The 16,947-nt window shown below is 31.3% G+C and overlaps 1 protein-coding gene across 1 annotated transcript in view; it reads left to right on the top strand.

Annotated features, from left to right (window-relative positions):
* Adsl (adenylosuccinate lyase) overlaps positions 1–16,947 on the top strand; it is a 114,540-nt gene that overhangs the window by 63,770 nt on the left and 33,823 nt on the right. The window lies entirely within an intron of this gene.

The following is a 16,947-nucleotide window of genomic DNA, read 5'->3' as shown; positions in this document are numbered from 1 at the left end:
TGTTGGATTTAATTCACGGGCGCGTGCTGTTGGTGCGACGCAACATATGTATCGGAGCATGCTGAACTTCACGTGATTCATTCGATGTATAATTTGCGTAGATGTATTGCGGCTATATATGTGTCGAGCAACCTTGAAACTCAGACGATCGTCGCTATTAAACATGCACGAAGCAAAGTAGTAGAATGGATGGAGAACCGCAAATAAAAGTGAATATGTGGAAAATTAAGCGAAATACTAAGTTTGTAAAGTCTTTGTACAATAATAATTAATAAAATGTTTGGCAAGTTTGTGTTAGAACGCAATTTGATGTATGATATATACAAAATAGGTGAAAGTAGTTACCGACTACTTTCTTATATCCAGTATTGACCGTGAATTTGTAATGTAACATACAATTTTGCGTCTAATAAAAAGGTTACATTGAGGACGCATGACGCTTTAATTTTTTTGCAAATTTGAGTGGTAAAAAATATTAGAACCAAATAGCTTCTTGTCTTATAAAGTTTAAGTCTTATAAAAGTTTAAATTGAAAAGCCTTCTGTTGTAAATTCAATAAAATTTTTACATGTAAAAAGGAATTGCAAAGGGATGCAAGTGATATTTTTAAAGTTTTTTAGTTAAGAACAGAAATGATTAGATAAATTGTTAAATATAATGTTCTATATCATTTAAGTAATTTAACGTTACGTCAGGGTGTCATTTAAAGACCAGAAAAATTGACTGCTAAGCAAATTATTGAAATAAGTGGATGAAAAGGGAATGTAAATGATTTACTATTTCATATGGTGCAGTATAAATACAAAGAATTTCTATGAATCCGTTGAGTAAATACAGAAACTAGTAAAGATAGATTCAATATAATTGTAATAATATTTTAACTATTGATATTCGTAATAAAGGCATTTAGCAACGTTAATATATCTGTACAATATGATGTTTTACGTTTCTTTTTTCATTTTTCTTACAAAAAACTCATTGCGAAAAGTTTAATTGATGCCAAAGGGATGCAAGTATAGGTGATAACATTATTCTTCGCAATATTGGTGAACCTGCAGATTAGTCACACCATCGCCGATTTCAATGATCTTTGGATATATTATAGACGACGAGATTTTGAACAACTTTTTCTTATATATATATAATAGGTAGTCGGCCTTAGTTTTAAAGTTATAAGCAAAAATATGTTGGATACTACGTATTTCCCCATTGGGTCTAAGTTGACCCAGTGGACAGGTACAAAAAAAATCCTCAGGCTACTCAACACCTTACAAGGACCCAGCAGAAAGAGGTAATACACACTAAACTATCCTGGAAATATAGAATGCAAGATAGTTAGATTTAGGCTACTATCTAACTATCCTGGAAATATAGAATGCAAGATAGTTAGATTTAGGTTATCTTTGTCCACTGGGTCAACTTATTCCACTAACATGAGTAAAAGTCCACCCCTTATATTGGATGTCGCGCCTATGCTATGTTTGTAGAAACAGCAGCAAAGCGGCGTCACTACGCGACGCGCACTGCCACGGAAGCGTAAATGTAACCAGAATTTAATGTGTAGTAGCAAGTTTCTTGCAAATATCTCGGAAATTAAAGCCGACCACCTATTACATATATAAGAAAACGTTGTTCAGAATAATAATCTTAACAATACATACAAAAATCGTTGAAATCGGCAGTGGTGTGACTAATTTGCAGGTTCACTGTAATATTCAGTAACCTATAAATTAGAAAATGAAATTTATTAGAAACTTGTGCTTACGCTATATGTCAACTATTAAATTATACAACTCAATGTTCACACAGACTTTCTGTGGGATTGTTTTAATTAATTTTTGTTGAATTTTTGAGAAAAAAATGTGCAGCACTGTTGACGCTAATATACATATTATTTTCATTATTTTCAGCTGAAAATTTTAATAATTTTATAAAACTTGTGTCACTAGGTTTCTAGCTGTACGAATCACTGTAAATATACAGTGCTTATTAAGTCCATTGTAAATTCTCGAAGTTATAATATTCAAAACAGGATAACTTAAAAATGTACGATGTTTAATGAAAATTGCTAAGCGTTTTAGAATGCGTCATTAAAAAAATTGGATTCTACTGCCACTTTATCTGTAATAATATACATATATTACAGTGCTGTTAGTAATAATCCAGCTAAAATGTTTTATAACATTGTTACATTATTTTTTAATTGCGCAACAATCCTCGTACTTTGTGACTCGTATTACACAAGACCGTCATACCATATGTGCCTAACAATAAGCATCGCAGCATAGTGTCACTCACACAGGTGTAAACGCTATTACGTTCGTCAATGATGTTTACAAACGGAAGATAACACGTTCACTAGATCAGTAGGTGGGTGCGGTTTAATCTTCGTTGACAATTATTCTGTAATCTTGCGATTGATTCGAAATTATAAATAACAATTTCCATTTCAAGGAATTTTTTTCTTGATCTAAAACTGTGCAATACGATATTTATTTTAGAAAATTTTATGGATCTGGATGATTTCATACAAAAGTTTGGAAGTAGTTTAATTTTTTAGTTAAACAAATATTTTCTTGTTAATAAATTGAAAGTAAACACATACTAAAAACTTTATTCTATTCTGTGCTTGCATAAGACTTTATTCTAAGCTGTGCATGCATTTCTGTTTTCATGCAATATCAATATTACAAGTACATATACATATAGACATGTATATACAATTACAATTTTTAAGATATTATACTTTTCATATTCAAATAAAGAAATTTGAGATAAAAGTTAAACGTTAAAAAAAATAGCTCAGTAGTATTCACAATTAAGTAATATTCAGAATATGTATGAACGAATCTGTAAGTGGTACTCACTCAGTGTTATTTACTACGTGTATGTATTACCAATTAGTGTAAAAATCCGAAAATTGGTAAATCCTAGGTTTTACCAGTGTATTCTAGTATTTTCTAAAGGTAAATGATAAAAGCCTGAAAAAAGTTCGTAATTGCTTCCATTTTGGACTTTTATTAAACATTTCGATAAATCTATTACCAATTTTTGGATTTTTACAATAACAGAGTACACCTCATAAAACTTGACTTTGGAAACATTTAAAACTTTAAATCAGACCTAATATAGCTTAATCTATCCTCGTATTACCGGGATGTAGAATGATTAGGTCAGGACTGAATTAGGTTTAGGTTAGATTTTATTGGCGAAGTTTTGAACTTTCTCGAAGGCAATATTTACTAATATTACGGTAATTATTTAAAGAAGAGCTCACGTATAAGCAGAATTTAAATTTGATGTTTTCTTTTTAAGATAAGCAATATTATATAATTTTTTTGTGTTCCTCTGATTGATTCGTTGTTTTAGCGATGAAATGAATTGGGAAAGACATTAAACTGTAATTTCACTAAAACATGTCTAATTACGCTAATGTCGAACTTAGCACACACTAAATGCAATTTGTCTATAGAATACGCGAAATGATAAATATGTTATTTCAAAAGAGTTTCCAGACTGTTAAATATATTATTTCTAGAGAAAATTGGAATTGCCTTAATTCGAACTTAATTTATAACATGTACAAATCTTATTATTCTATAATATTTCAAATAAACTTTTCCATAATTAATACTACAACACTTTATTTACAAAACTCATACAATTTATGCGTAGTTTATACTTTAGTGTTACAAGAACGTATTTCTATCAATTGGTTTACACTTTTTCTCCCCCGTATCTTTGCTTTATATGATTTTCTTTTGTTACTTGGTTTTTGGGTTAAGTCTCTATTGGTTAAATTACCACCAGCACTCGTAATTAACGTGATTACGTATCCGGATCGTGGGTGTGGGATTGTGTCGGTCATTCACGATAATTACGAGGTCAAGTAGACTAATTGATTCATATTGTGACTGCTCTGTGACCCTTCCTCAGTTAATTTACTTCTAGGTTGAAGAAAGGGCGTAATATCTTCGCTTCTAACATTTGAAGTATCTTTCTCGGATTGTTTTCAAATCATTCATTTCCACACCTTTCTGAAATATGTTTATTACTATTTCTAATTACGGCTCCTTCAAACATTTAGATTTTATTCAAATTTGTATACTAGACTACATAACTAGACTACTGATATTTATGCAGTTGAAGTATATCCAAATAAGCAAAAAATATGTACATAATATTCTAAAAGTATATAGATAACTGTAGATTTGTGATGTGTTAGTAACTTAATTGCTTTTTTATTTTCAATGAATTAGGTTATAATATGTAACTATTGCTGTTTCAAGATTTTCGACCAGGGATTGATGCCGTTTGTCTTAAAAATTAATTTATCAATGGAACATGATCGTTCTACATTGCACAATGTGATTGGTACATGTTTATTCTGTTATTGTAATGGAACGACATTTGGTCCTTTTGCAAATGTAGCACTCAAAATTTTTGTTATGTTCGACAGTGAAAAATCTTTAGTGTTTTCTTCGAACGTATCGGGTATATTTTCCATACAATTTTCAACAATTTCTTTAATTTTTTCCATTAATTCAGTTAAGAACACTTTTTTTTGGTTAAGTAACAAGTCTCAAAATGGACTTCAGTATATCTATGTATGTCAAATACTGATTTAAGTTTTCTTGCTTGAAAATTTGTTTAAAAGATTTAACATACTCAGTTATCGGACGTTTATATATGTGTAATTCACAATATGAAAAATATGTATTTGCATAAATATTCACAGTCTATTTATGACAGATTACACTTTACAATGTACATTTTTTGAGAAGAAATTTTTACTGGTTTGACGAATTTTATTGACGTAGTCGATAAAACACCACGCTACTTAAAGAAATGCCATTAAGTACCAAAACAGCTGCTAGTACGAACTCTGATATACTGAAACAAAATTATTTAGCAAGTATATTCAAAGTGTGAACAGAAATTATTTAATCAATTTCATGCAATCATTTAACTGTTAGTTAGTTATATTACTTTACTTTATTTTAATACAATAATATCTGAATGTCATTCTAATTGGTTTCATTGTAATCGCTGTACATCGTCAAAGACGTAAGTCGAGACAGAAGTTATATACATACCTATCTATTACCGTATATTAACAGATATTAGCATTGTATTATACAGGATATTAAAACAAGGAATTCGACCTTTAAGAACTTATAATAGGCACCAGGAAGAGTAAAAAATGTCTAATCAATGGAAGCGCTAAACTCTATATAGGTGCTAACCTCAATCTCTTCGATATAAAATTACCTTTTACTATTTACAAGTGTTCGATATTTTCATAGATGCAAGCGTAGGGCACACCTTTATATTTATTATAATAGATTTTCGATATTTCTTCTGTTCATTTCAATACAAAACTTTCGTCTACGAATCATAAATACACATATATATGTTTTCAAATATTTCTTCCGTACCTTGTATTATACGATACGTATTTTCTATTTATTGTTGTAAATCTAGCACATTATTTATTGGCGATGAGTAGACTTAAGTCTTCGAGTCATCTCCACAAAAAGAAATTCGAAGGATTGAAATGAGGCGATGGAGGCCATTTTGCTAGACCCACTAGCCCTATTCATCTTTCTCAGAATACTTGATTGTTACTGATAAATGTTATTTCAGGTTAATTGAATAATGTAATGAAGGTACATCATGTTTAAACCACATGCATAATCTTTTCCAACATGACACATCGTCTGACAAAGGGACTCTACGTCGTATGTACTGAATCTTTTGCAACTTTGTTTCCTTTCCGAGATATTAATTATTAAAAACTTTATTAACACCTTTCCGTTAAGCGTGAAATAAGATTATACACTTTCTTATTTTTTACTGTTTTTATTACAATAAGGTACTCATAGGAAAATATAACTGACACCTCGTATTATAGTCCTATATACACTAAGAAAAGAAATTCAATCTGGATTGACCGATAGAACAATAGTTCATAACCTGCGCCATCAACATTTCGACCCTATCACATGCTTGACGCGCTTTATTTGAAATAAGATTGCTATTGTAACATCCTTTCTTAATCTTAATTTAAATAATTTTATAATGTTTTGAATGTACACATATTATCTATACACATACACTCATTGCACCAGCTCATTTCTAAATTTCTCAAACCGAGTCGTTTCCAACGGCTTAGTAAATATATCTGCTATTTGTTCGTTAGTGTTACAATATATAAATCTTATATTATTTTCTCTTACTGTTTCTTCTATAAAATGATAACGTACATCTATGTGTTTTGGCCTCTTATTTAGAATTCCTGTACTGATCAGTCTAATCGCGCTCTGATTATCTATATGCGTCTCAATTTGCAGTTTCGTACCGGTTAACTCTTCTATAAAGCTTTTTAAGTACAAGAATTCTTTAGAACATTCTGCGGTTGAAATAAATTCTGCTTTGGCGCTTGATAAAGCTACTATAGGCTGTCTCCTTGACGCCCAGCTAATTTTACATCCACAATACTCTATTACATATTCTGAGGTATTCTTCCTAGTTTTTACATCACTTGCATAGTCTGCATCGCAATATTCTTTTAACACGTTCATATTACTTTTACTATTCTTACCATATACTAACCCTAAATGTCTTGTTCCTTGTAGGTATTTCATTATCCTCTCAACACTAGTTACATCTATATCTGTCAGATTTTCTATTTTTCTACTACGACACATCACAGCATAGTTTATATCAGGTCTTATTTTAGTTGCTAGGTATAAAAGACTTTCTATTGTTTTTCTATAAAGAAAGTTAGTCTTTTCTGCATCTCTTCCTGTATCAGCGTTAGCCAATGTTCGAGTAGTCACAGCTTTCGCTCGTTCCATGCCAAACGTCTCCAAAATTTGGTCTAAATATCTTGATTGTTTTAGTTTAATGATTTGTTGTTTCTCTCTCTCAATTTCAGGACCTAGCAAAATATTTAGATCATTACCACATGTCACATCAAAACAATTTTCCAGCTTCTTTATCAAATTTTCAAGTTCCTATTGGTTCTCTCCAAATAATGTTCCATCATCTACATGTATTGTCAGGATAGCTGTATTAACTTTCTTTTTAAAAACACATTGTTTTATAATAAGCTGGTTGAATCCACGTTGTCGTAGTATTTCTTGAAATTTTCTGTTCTAGCAACATGACGCCTGTTTTAAACCATACATACATGCCTTTTATAATTTACAGATTTTATCCTTTTCCGCCTTATATCCTTCTGGCAATTGCATATATATTTCCTCATTAAATTCTCCATAAAGGAAGGCTGTTTTTATATCAAATACGAAATTCCATCTATATTGCACTGCAAGTACAAATAGTATCCTTAGTGTTGTACTCTTCACTATTACGCTGTATAAATTCTCATAATCTATATCTCCTTTCTGCTCGCAGCCTCTTGAAATTAGTCGAGCTTTATATCTTCCTTCTTCCTTTACTTGTAATACCCATCTACTAGACAAACATTTCTTTCCTTCTGCCCCTTTCTTATCTATTAACTCCCATACCTTATTTTTTTCCAACAAGTCCTGTTCTTCCTGCATGGCTTTCAGCCATTTCTTCTGGTCTGTACTTTGCATAGCCTCTTCATAGGTTAAAAACACATAATCACTGTATTTATCTGGATATTTTTTGCTTCTAATAGATCTTCTTAATCCTATTTCTCTTTGATACTCTCTAGCTTCTCCTGCTGAGTTACCTATTGCATCTTCGTATTGATCACTTAATGTATTTCCAGAGGACTCTACTACTGTTGCACTTTAGCCATCATCTTCCTCTCTATCACTTATATCTTCTATCGAGGTTATTTCATCCTCTTTATTTTCTTTTCCAGACTCTATTGTAATCTGCCCTTTTTTACTGGTTTCATATTCTTTCATGTCATCGTCTTTATTTACCGCTCTTGAAATGATTATCTTTTTTTTCGTTGGATCCCATAGTGTGTATGCTGTTAGTGCTAAACCTACAAATTTCACCATTTTACCCCTTTCATTCAACTTTCTGATCTGTTTTAATTCTTTAGAGTATGCAGTACGCCCAAAAATTTTCAGATGCTATAAGGCAGGCTTTTTTTTATTCCATAACTCATAGATGCTGTCTTCTCATTCGTCTTAGTTGGGCTTCTATTATGTAAATAAGCTGCGACTCTTACTGTTTCTCCTCACACTATTTTACTTTTCTGACTTGTCGTCGCCCTGACCTTTTCAATTCGCCCTATTCAATTGAAGTGTATCGCGGCGTATAGTTTATCCATATACCTTTATCTCTGCACCACATTTTTAATTTATGACATGCATACTTCCTGTCATTGTCGCATCTTATTCCTTTGATTCTCTTATTTCATTTTACTTCGGTTTGTAATACTCTTTTAATTTTGTAAACACTTCTTTTGACTCTAATAAATGAACTTCAACATAATTGGTATAGTCATCAATGAAGATGATAAAATACCTTTTTCTGTCTCACGTTGCTGGAGTGATTGGTTCACATACGTCAGTGTGTATTATTTTCAACTACTGTGTTGCTCTTCTTCTCTCATTTTCAAATGGTATTCTTTTGTGATTCGCTAATATGCACTTATCCCCACCTTTAAATTGTGGCAATATATGATTTTTTGTTATTTTTATTCCTTCAGCCACTTCAAACAGTTTTACCATATTACTTGCACTTAAGTGCTTTAATCTTTGGTGCCGCAATTTTATTAAAGTTTCTTTTACCGTTATTAATGCTCTTGCTTCTCTTTGAGTCTCATTAATTATATAACCCGATATTATTCTTCATTCTTTGTGAGATCATATTTCCATCTTTACTTATCTTTATCTCGCCATCGTTAAATTCTACTTTTCCTCCAAAAGTCTGGCTGTTAAGTTCGTAAGTGTTTTATCAGCTGCTGATGTCGACTCCGAGGCACTGATAAAGTAACGGTAATTTTCTGGTAATGACGTTAATATTTTTGACAGGTAACATTGTATCCTTTATTTCTTCACCTAAGCTCTTAAGTTTAAATGCTATAGCTTTGAGATCTGATATAAAGGTTGTCATGTCTGTCTCACTTTTCCTTTTGTACTCGAAAAATCCCTGCATGAGAGTACATTTTTGCTGCTCTGTATTTCTCTCGTATATACATTTAAATTTCTCTAATATCTTATATGCAGTGTACACGTTATTACATAAATTAATGCTTGCTTTTCCCTGGTACTCACCACAATCCTTCTCGCTTTTGCGTCATTTTATTTTCAATCATCTGCTTGTATTATTGCCTCTGTAGGCGTCCCTTTAAAAACCTTTAAGAGATCTGCCGCCTCGAGATAAATTTTGATTTTCTGTGATCTGTTTTTTGCAAAATTTACAATATTTCCTGCAACACACATTTTTCTTATTCCATAAAACTATCTATTTGTTTTATTGGACCTTTCTCTTTCTATTCTTTTCTAACTTTTCTATCTAGTTCACGCTACGTGCTACTGGAAGCTTAGTACCTGAGCCCATAACCTGTTGGATTTTTACTTTATTAACTTTACACTTTTTTACTTTATTAATACATTACTGGGCATGAAATAAAATTATACACTCTCTTATGTTTTACTATTTTTATTACTATAAGATACTCTATATAGGAAAATATAACTGATACCTCGTCGTATAGTCTTACACGCACTAAAAAAAGAAACTCAATCTGGATTGACCGGTAGAACAATAGTTCATAACTAGCACCATCAACCTTTCGACCCTATCACATGCTTGACGCGCTTTACTTGAAATAGGATTGTTATTGTAGTACTATCTAATGAGCAAGTTCCTGAACTTCTTTATTTACAAGAAAAATAACTGTTTTTGTAGAACCTAAAACACCTGTTAGGACGCACAGGTACGAGGCTACCTAAGTCCAAGCATGAGCGAGTAGTGTGGGAGATTTGATTCGTAATTAATTATACTCGGGCATAATCGTATTAGGGAATATTCGCGATGTGTGTGGGACCGGCTTAAGCCCTAGGCATTTGGTCCTCTTATGCACTCTTCATGCTTTTTCACTCTTACAATTAGTGTATGTATTGCCATTGATATTAATCTTGTGCGGTTTCAAATAGGCTGAAGAGGATTGATAATATTATTGTTTTACTGAATTGATTATATTATTGTCAGTGTTATTGACATTTTGACTATTATAAAAGAATTCCTCTGTTTATATTTAGTATGTTACGAAAAACTCACAATATCGAATTATTTTAAAATTAGACACTTTGTACTCCTCACAGTGCACACTGTAAATCCTTAAGGTCTCGAACCCTTTTTCTTTAACATCCTACATTACCAAATAGACTTTTATTTAATAAAAGTGACTATACAAGCAAAGTTTAGCATACAATTATGTCTCAAAATTTGATCAAAAATCGGGACGAAACGCGACGACGACACGACACGACGTAATCAATACAGAGACTAGATAACATTTCGAGACAACATAATGCATAGGTACTACATATATATACATATGAGTATAACTCCTTTTCCTCCCAATGTATTTAGTATGCGAATATGGAAGAATACATGTAATAATTGTCTTAATCCTGTAGTGCACTGATGGCCAAACCCTGCCATGACAGAAGCAATATTTCGATTATCAGAAATACTTGAAAGCTACATCCTTTCGTGGAACGGTATTTTATACATATGAGTGTTAATTGTTAAACATTTTGCAAAGTTAAGGGGTCATTACTTTTGGACTGACAAATTGTTGATTATGGAGCTACTGTTACTTTACAAAAAAAATCATACAGCAATTCACTCGGGCTCATTTTAAAGGGAGAAGTCTCTTCTTTCTCACCTCTGAATTAAGTAAGAAGCTTTTCAACAATTTTCTAACAATTTTCCTAGGAGGATTTTCAAAATCTAAAAGTAAATATTTAGGAGAGCTACATGAGACTCGCGAGTCACGATTTGGCCATTGTTACTATAGTAAATGTATTTAAAGAAAAATCTGTAAATTTGAGAAAAAAATATTTATTAGACAGTAAAGGGTGCTACCAAAATCTGGCAAGAAACACAGTAATGGAAAGTTAACATTGCGATTATAAATTTCATTACTTACAGAAATACCAATAACATTGCAGATACAAAGAACCTATACAGGGTGTCCCAAACTAAGTGCGGGAGCCGGAAATGGGAGATTCCTGGGATGATTCTAAACAACATTTTCCTTTGCAAAAATGTCCTCCGAAGCTTTGTTAACAAGTTATTAACGAAAAACCCCGACCAATCAGAGAGCACGAATAGCGAGCACTCGGCCGACCAGCGACAGGTCACCTGTCGGCCGAGTGCTCGCTATTCGTGCTCTCTGATTGGTCGGGGTTTTTCGTTAATAACTTGTTAACAAAGCTTCGGAGGACATTTTTGCAAAGGAAAATGTTGTTTAGAATCATCCCAGGAATCTCCCATTTCCGGCTCCCGCACTTAGTTTGGGACACCCTGTATGTGAGTTAATGTAAGCTTGGATATTATTGTAGTATAATGAAGTTTTTCGTTCTGCTTATGCAAATATTATTTTCAAATTAATTTTTGACGCACTTGTAGTCATCAGAATCACAAGCAGTATCTACTATCCACTTAATCCACTTGAACAATTGATAACAGCCACAAATTAGACTTCCGATTGCACCAGTTACAGCAAAGCATACTTCCTTTACAAAATGAAGCACAGTAATACAATTTTACAATATATATTAATATATTAGTAAGTATTAACTTCGTATATTCATCTACGTTAACTCACGAGAAAGATATAGTTTTCATCTACGAAGATCATAAACATCTCGGAAGAATTTATAATGATGTAACCGATAATAAATGTGGGCACTAAAATACGAAAAATTGGAACTTCGAGATACGGTTCTAGATGATTCATGTATATTGCAGTGCCCACTATACAAGAAGACTGTTAAAATGTGAAGAAAATGAAACTATTATATCAATTGTCAAGTTTTGGAATCCTTTTTGACTTCTTATGAATATACAATTTGTTACTTATTATAATGTGTAAATAAAACTATACTCTGAATGTGGAATTACATTCTTAAACTCAAAGTTGTCATTGATTGCTCATTTAATTAAAAATCATAAAAGATATATGTAATGTAAAATATTTGGCAATATAAAATATGAAAACCATATTTAACATAAAATAAGTATCAGAGAATAGGAAATTTATATTGTTATGAATATTAAGCCTAAGGAGGAGACTCAAGTAACGGGTCAAAAAAATCAATTTCTTTTTTTAAGGCACAAAATAATACTTTTATATCTCAAGAAATTTTAAGTCGTTTCTGAAAGAAAACTCTCGCTTGCACTATTGACTTTTCTAAAATGAAACCTTGAAACCTGTTTTTTTCAAAATTGCATTTTTAAAATAGCATAACTCAAAAAATAATTAATCAATTAAGCTCATCCGAAGCATACATATACATAATTGTAACTTCCTCATCATATGAACCTACTTGATTTGTAATATTAATTATTTAAACTATGTTTATTGCATAATTAAAATAAAAATTTTATGGAAAGATTATTCCGTAGCCTTCAGAACAGCATAGTTTTGTATTTTATTAAACAAAATTTTGTATTTCTATGATGAAGAAACTTCGTTTGACTGTTTCTCCTAGATAACACTAAAAAGATGCTAAACTACACGCCGATCAACACCGCCGGCGGGAAGGTCCATCTAGAATAACATTCATTTATTTCACAAAAAATTAATGAATTCTACAAAAAAAAGTGTATATAGCTAGAAATATTAGAGAATATACATGGAAAATGACGAAAAGCTTCAACAAGATTTTATGTAACAAAAAAATTGCCGCAATTTGCTTTTACTTTAACGTTTTACTTGAGTTTTCCCCCTTAACAGAAGTCTTTATGAGGAGAATTTAGAAATGGGAAAATATTGTCTCAGATTATTGAAATTTTCTTATAATTCTAATATAGGTTAGAATTACATTAATAAAATTGATCAATCATTGATCTATTTTTTCATTAAACTAGAATGGTGAAATACTTAGGTTAGAGAAGAAAAGCGTGGAATGTTTACCATGAGGTATTCCTATAAATATAAAACATTTTTATTTTAAGAAGTTATTTTATTAGTCTAAACAACGAACCATAGATACTGTCCTCCATATCAGTAATTTCTTTTCAGGAGTCCAATGATTTAGTCTTAAACCTTGAAAGGGTATCGGCGCATTGCCCATTTCACTAAAAATATGTATATCTACAGGTACTCTAGTATACTGCAGTAGGAAGAAATTTTCAATTACATAATCTATTTTCATACATTTCTGTACACTATTGAATACCATCGAATAGAGAGACAATTATATACTGTATCGATTAAATGATATTGCAGCGTTACTAATATCATTGTATACATAGAGGGTGTTCCAGCGAACACTGTACATTACGTTATTTCCTAAAGTATTAGAGATAAAAAAAAATTGTTTAAACAGGATTGCATGGTCCGAAGGGGCCAATTTATTAGCGAAGGCGAATTGTTTGTAACATTATTATTACATGAGATATGATGGTCAAGTTTGATTTTTTAAATGGAACTATATATTTTTTTACAGATCAGTTGATAGTGTGTTTCAAGACGAATCCAGCGACATCTAATTTATATACTTTTTTTAATTACTTTTCGAGATATTGCGCCTACATTTAGTGATTTTCGTCGAAAGAGAACGTTAGTGTGTGAAAGCTGCAAAAAAGAAAATTATGAACTGTGATTAATAATAAAAACTTGTCCGATCTATGTAGTGTTTCGACTTATTTTTATCGGTAGGACTTCACCAATCCACCAGCAACATTTTTATAAAAGTAAAATGAAAATTATAGAAATTAATATGTAAATCGCATTTCCAATTTGGAATTATAGAGTGACTCCATCTTACCATCATCAGACAGCTGCGTGTCTGTAGATAATACTATTCCTGTAACGAAAATTGTGACAACAGATACCAACCTGTCAAATTTGAAAAGTTATGTGATTACTCTAACCCTTTAACAAGAAATATTGAAAACACACTATTTATACTAAATAGATATTTATTGATTAGTATGTTCTACATTTGTCGCAATAACAGAGCTTCTATCCACTTGCCGTATTTTTTCAATTTCCAAGTAGGTCAAGTAAGCGGTCTCACAAAACAGTACAATAAAATTAGCTGGAAACCATTGGAATATTACTTCAATAATTACCTTCTAGTGAATTTATTCTGTATAGGAGATTAAATGATTGGAAAGAAATAATTTATCAGGTTCAGCACCTATTAGCAAAAGTCCGATTTTGACCTCACTTCGATTCGGATTTGAAGGTGCATTTTTTCCTCTGACAATGCCTGCCACTCCACCTATTAAATGGAAAATCGATCCGAGCGAAAAATACGTGTATTCCTGTACATTAAATTTAAAAAAGTTAAATGCATTCGCAGAACAATATCTACCTAAACAAATGTGTATATTCACGGCAAACTTTAGAGTTGATATTAGTAGGTATATTAAAAAACATTTAGTCGTCAAATTGGTGTTAAGTATAACATTTTAATAGTGAATAAGAATGACACGTGGCTTACTTAAATTTTACATGTTAGGGGAGGTTCTGTTCTGAGAAACTAGAAAAAGGTCATTTTTGGGATTTTTTTCTATAACAAATTAAACAAGATAACAATTTGTGATTTTTGGCATTTCATTGTTTATCTTTCGAGAGTATACAAAATTTTAAGGTGAGTGACTTCAATTTCGTCAGTGCTCGAAATATAGCCGAATCTACTCAATCGCTCCCGATTTGTGGTAACCATCATCTAACAAGATTCATAGAGAGAATGAACCTTGTTTTACAACCTTTCAACCAAAAATTACAATATTTTAATGATGTGTCATAAGATGACTTGTACAAAGCTCTGTAATTAGTAAGAGTTGTCTTGTTTTGTATGCCAGTTTGGTACTAGGGTAGACAATCTGATTAGTTTGACTAACAAGGGAACATTGCGAAGTGTAAATTTCCGATTTTTATGAAACTTGGCAGAATTGTGAAGTAGCCGAAAATATTTCAGACGTATGTATTTGTATCGGCTGTACTTCATATTAAAGGTGTAAAAACCACTCCCAAAGTTGGGGATGGAAAACATATTTGGCTTAATATCATGGAAAATATTACGTATACCGAAATGGCGTAAATAAGGCGACTGCATATTTTTGAGCAACGAATTCACCTATATAAACGATTTTTGAAAACATCAATTTGGTTAAAAAATACATTAAAAAATACGTAGTATATTTTTATTGTTTTCGCTGACTAAATGCTAATCGATCTTTTCACAAATTTGTATGTTAATACTATGAACCAAAACACAAGATACTGATAAAATAGAATTTTTAATTTTTAAATTATAAACAAAATAGTAGCAATTCTATTTAGATATATTTTATGCGAAATTAAGTCCTGAAACGAGTGGCTTTATGAAAAATATATGTTTTTATAATGCTTTCATCAGTATATTATGATATATATTGTTTCTTGTTCATTAAATGTATAAATAATAACACTGTTAGTGAATACGCGCAATGTCTTGCATTCATTGCAAACAATACGAGAAGTACAGTGTCGGCGAGTCTGGCATAGCATAGATGAAAATGTAGTTAGTGAAGATCATAACTCATTTCTCATTAATAAATATTATTTACCATATTCAAACAGTTAAAATTTCACCACTAAACGTTTAACATGAATTACAGCCGACACAAAAAAATACCTGTCGAATATTTATGGCTACTCTACAATTCTGCCAAATTTCATAAAACTCAGAGATTTACACTTCGCGATGTTTCTTTGTAAATAAACTCTGAAAAAGAATTCTCTTAGACTAAGTTAGCAATCTTTTCGTTGCGATATGACGAAATTGCGTACCGCAGATATGGTAATTTCCCTAATTGCAACTTTTTACTATTTTGTTGTAAACTATAATTAAAAATTCCTTTTATGGGTAATAATTTATTGTAGGTATTAAGTAAGACTCTAAGTTTTATAAAACATTCAATAATTAAACTACGTATGTTTTTAAAAATCTTATACCACGTTTTAAATGGTAGCACGTGCGAAATTAGAATTCACCCACCTTATACTGTTTTATTTTACGCAAGTATTAAAAGTATCTTTGCGACATTCCATAGTAGTCTTCGAAAAATTCTCTTTAAATGGTGAGACGTCTAGCATATTAACTGTAAATTAAAACCAAAAAAATCGAAGGCAGTAAACTTCTGAGATAGTAAAATAGTATTCCAAAATTTCCGAGGCAACAACCTCAGAAAAGTGAAAAAATAATATTGTTTTATCATTTTTCGACACCTTAATTAAAATCAAGTATCATTTCTTATCAATTTTTTCACAATTCTACGTCCCTTAGAAATTAGTAAATTTGGAAAAGCTCAAAATACCACAGGTTCATTTCCTGCGAAAAAGTATATTCCTTAATTTGAAGAAAGATCCATTTTTTAAGTTTTTGAGATATTTGTCCCAAGAGTTCGAAAAATGATGTTTAGAGAAAACCGTCTGAAACTGCGCTACTGATATCAAACTTATGTCACCTAAAAGTCTATAACTTTGCTAATTTACAAAATTTTAAAATTTCCTATTAACCGCATATTTTTAAAAAATCAGGGAAGTGAATAATCTAAGCAGGAATAGAATTTTTGTAAGCACTAGATTGGAACCACCCCTTACAGTTGAGCTGCTGATGTTCAACTAATGTGGCAGCTATCACTTAAGAGTCTATAGTCTGGGTAATTTAAACCAACTATCTTCTTTCGAAAAACAGCCATAGGATTTTATATTTCCATCCGTATATTCTAATTACAAGAAAAAAAGAAAAGAATTATACT

The sequence above is a fragment of the Calliopsis andreniformis genome, chromosome 5 (genome assembly GCF_051401765.1).
Source record: "Calliopsis andreniformis isolate RMS-2024a chromosome 5, iyCalAndr_principal, whole genome shotgun sequence".
Classification (NCBI taxonomy): domain Eukaryota; kingdom Metazoa; phylum Arthropoda; class Insecta; order Hymenoptera; family Andrenidae; genus Calliopsis; species Calliopsis andreniformis.
Note: the sequence above shows the minus strand (reverse complement) of the source record. Positions and strands in the feature narration are given on the sequence as shown.